The sequence below is a fragment of the Oncorhynchus nerka genome, linkage group LG23 (genome assembly GCF_034236695.1).
Source record: "Oncorhynchus nerka isolate Pitt River linkage group LG23, Oner_Uvic_2.0, whole genome shotgun sequence".
Classification (NCBI taxonomy): Eukaryota; Metazoa; Chordata; class Actinopteri; order Salmoniformes; family Salmonidae; genus Oncorhynchus; species Oncorhynchus nerka.
In genome coordinates this window covers 55717448-55721487 of record NC_088418.1, presented here as the reverse complement: position 1 = coordinate 55721487, position 4040 = coordinate 55717448, and positions in this window count along the sequence as shown.

The window sequence follows — 4040 nt, the reverse complement described above, 5'->3', positions numbered from 1 at the left end:
TGCGTCGCTTCCTCTTGCAAATAATGGGGATGTCGGCCCTGTGGGGTGTTTGGCGAATGTTCTGTGCGTCCTCCTTGTTGTAGAAAAAAATATTTTTCTAATCCGAGGTGAGTGATCGCTGTCCTGATATCCAGAAGCTCTTTTTTTGCCATAAGATACGGTTGCAGAAACATTATGTATAAAATAAGTTACAAATAACGAGAAAAAAACATGTAATAACACAATTGGTTGGGCGCCCGTAAAACTGCTGCCATTTCTTCCGGCGCCATTTTAAAACATCAGGCCTACAAGTCACATTATGCTGGTTTGCAAAGTGATGTATAATTCTTATTGGAAACCAGCCAGAGTTACGATAACCAACAAGTGGAATTGTTAATCACCCACAACCTGCATTCAGAATAACTGCCAAGGTAGCGTATTGAACACGATGTGAGACAGAGCTGGTTTCAAGTGCAGTGCGCAGCAGGTGTTTATTGCAAAGGACCACAGGAGGAGGCAGGTAGCTGGGTCCAGGAGCAGGCAGAAGGTCATACACAGGGGGGTCCAACAAGGCAACAGTATAGGCAGGGAAAATGATAGAAACGTCATCCGGGAGATCAGGCAATTGGTTGATAACAGGAAATCCAATAGGCCAAGGTACATGCAGGGAGTAGGCAAAAGGCATTGTTAGTGAGGCAGGCAAAAACTATCATACACAGTAGGATTAAATTACGGGAAAAACTGAGCTCCGACTAGAAGTCTGTCACAAAACAAACAATACCTCGCAATGATGGGGTGCAAACACCTGAACTAAATAGTGTGTGATAATGACATACAGGTGTGTGTACAGGTGATCAGAATTCAGGTGATTGGTATCTGGAGCGTGAGCTGCGTTCAGGGGATCTATGTGTTTGAGAGTGTAAATTGGAAGCAGACATCACAGGTAGGTAAGATTGAACTGAGACTACCTCAACCATCTAAACTGGAAAAACCATCTCAGTAACGGGTGCAATAAATACAGTTACTAACAGATTTGATTAGTTTAGAAAACTGTATGTTATAAATGAAAATCAACCTATCATAAATCATAAAATGAAAATCAACCTATCAATGTACTTGCAAAAACACAAATTACAGTAAAACAAACTATTCTGAAAATCTCCATGCAATAGAGCATGCTGGGAAATATTATATATGGTTCTATGTATAATCATTCTTGCCTTCCAAAGAATCCTTCTTGCCCTCCAAAGAATCATCTAAGGACCCTGACTTCCAAAAAGGATTCAAAACGGTTCTTGGTAGAACCCTGTCCCTCTGCAAAGTACCCCTTTGGATCTATTTTTTCTAAAAGTGTATCCCTGATGAGATCTGACTAATGTTGCTTAGACTCCCTCCTTTGGGAAGAGAGGAGGGGGAAAGAGATGAGAAATAGAAGCATTGCATTTTGTTCATGGTTGGGGGCCACATCACAGGGTCTGACACTGAGGTTGGAGATTGGTGGCCACATCACATAGTCTTAAACTGAGCAAAGGGATGGGGTCACCATGGTGAGAGACGTCTCACAGGCCAATTATTTACCCCTTATGGGGGACAGCGTGTCAGGGGTGGGCAGTACCACTAGCAGAAAACTCCACTGACTTTAGTCTCCCACACTGATGCTGTTAACCTCCTCAGGCTCTTAGCATTGACCTCCACACCTGGCATCCCCATGCACAGTAGAGCAGGGCCAGATGAGGAGACTCAAACCTGATATGGAATGAATGTCCATTGGCAACCCACCCGAATGTTTTCAACTTGTCACTCTTCTGAATAGATCCGCATACTAACGCTAAATAAATGAATCATAAGAAAAGGAGGCTTAACCACCTCTCTCTCTCTCTCTTTTAACAGTCTGCACGTTAGCAGCTTTCCACTCTGATATTTCTAAATGTCTTCCACCAAGCCAAACAGTGGGAAATTTAAATTAGCCTTTTAATTAATTAAGCACGCCTTAGTGCCATTCAGAAATGTGAATGATTGGATATGACAATGTGAGGCAGGGTGGACTGCTACGATAATGCCCCTCTATGGTAAACAGTGGGAGGGAGGGGGGCCATTTATCCACAGCGGGCCATTTTGGATTTAATAGCATCCCATTTAGACTCTTTGGAGCTCCGGCTATGGTCTTGTCCGGTTATGATCAAATCACATCATACAGACAGACAGGACACCCGCTGACGACAGTCAGACAGAATACACTCCCAGTCTCATCCAGACCCAGGGGAGTTCACACTACTCTGCAACCTGCCCATGGTCATGTTCCACTTCACAGGACACATACGGCCAGTTGGACACAGGAAGGCGGGTGTACAAACATGGGCGGATTGGTCGTCTGGCAATTCTGGCAAATGCCGGAGGACCAAACCATATTTGATCATGGTGGGCTGTTCCAAATGGATGAAAAATATTGATATAAATACAGAAACATATAATGGACATGGCCGGCAGCTCATGAGGCTGTTTTTTTAATGACTTTTGCACTATTTGATTGGCTTTTATAACACATTGGTAAGGCAATACCCATCTACCACACATTTATACAGTGCTTTTTACTAAACACAAGTCATCATGCATTACAGTGGTTCCTAACGTTTTCCGGTTACCGTCCCACAAATTGAATTTTGCTCTGAAGTACCTCCTCATTTGCATTTTACCAGTAGACCTATGGTCTCATGAGTCTTTTCAAGTACCCCCTGTGGATAGGTCAGGTAGCCCCAGAGGTCCTAGTACCCCTGGTTGGGGAGCACTGGTGTATTACCATGAAGGTCAATTCGGGGACTGGGTATTTTAATTGCTTAATCAATGTTTATTTGTTTCTGAATCTCAGCCCAGCGAGTGAGTTTATGAGCTATAGAAACGAGTGACTCCGGTGTCAGATTATATTACATAGCCACCTCACTGCAAATGGCTGGAAAGGCTGGAAAGTCCCACCTATCTCCCGCTTATTTAATTCACTGATAGGCCCGTCACTTCTTGGCAGAAAGATACAAGCATAAGCGTGTGGCACTGTCAAATGGAACACATCTCAGGAAATGCATCCGCATCCACATAAACTAGTCTCAGCATCGTTCTTTGACAAACACAGAAGGTTGTATATTTAATTCAATAGAAGAAAACAGAGAGATCGAGGGAGAGAGAGAGAGAGAGAGAGAGAGAGAGAGAGAGAGAGAGAGAGAGAGAGAGAGAGAGGCTGCCAGTTACTTAATGCAACTATTGGTTACATCCAAAACATGAAGGAACTGGCAGTCTCTCTCTCTCTCTCTCTCTCTCTCTCTCTCTCTCTCTCTCTCTCTCTTTCTCTTGTTTTCTTCTATTTACATTATTAATTGTAGCCTAATATTTAAACACTCATCTAAAGTGGACAGTGGGGAACACTTGAAATGCACTCGTTTGAAAAATGTAGTTAGGCTGTCATAAGGTATTATTTAAGCCAATGGTCATCTATGAGGCATTTATTCAAGGATTTTCTTATTTGTCTAAATATACGTGTTTATTCATTCACATGTATGATAGCCAGGCAATTACATATGCAGTATAAGTACAGTAGTTAGGCTTTCATAAGGTATTACTGTATGAGCCAATGGCCATCTTTTAGGCATTTATTCATTAATCTTCCTTCTTCTAATAAATGTGTTTATTCATTCACATCTGAGATGTTGCCTGGGCCAGTACAGGCTGTGGTCCCCTGGCCTTCTGGTACCAGTGCTGAGGGAAAGGATGCTAGGCTTAGCAGAGACAGCTCAGAGGGGAGTGCAGTGGAAGTAGGAAGAAAACAGAGAGACACAGATGTACTTCCAGTTCCTTAATATGTTGACTCTGCTGTATATGTAATAGCAATTAACACTTAGGAGTGACAGACAGAGTGACAGACACAGACAGACGTACAGAGTGAAGACAGAGGAGCACAAGCAGCAGCAAAGTCAGAGTGGCAACAAAGGCGAACAAAGAGAATCACAAACAGACAAACAAACTGACAGAGAATATGCAGAGACAGACTGCACAGCAGGGAGGCAACAGAGGCA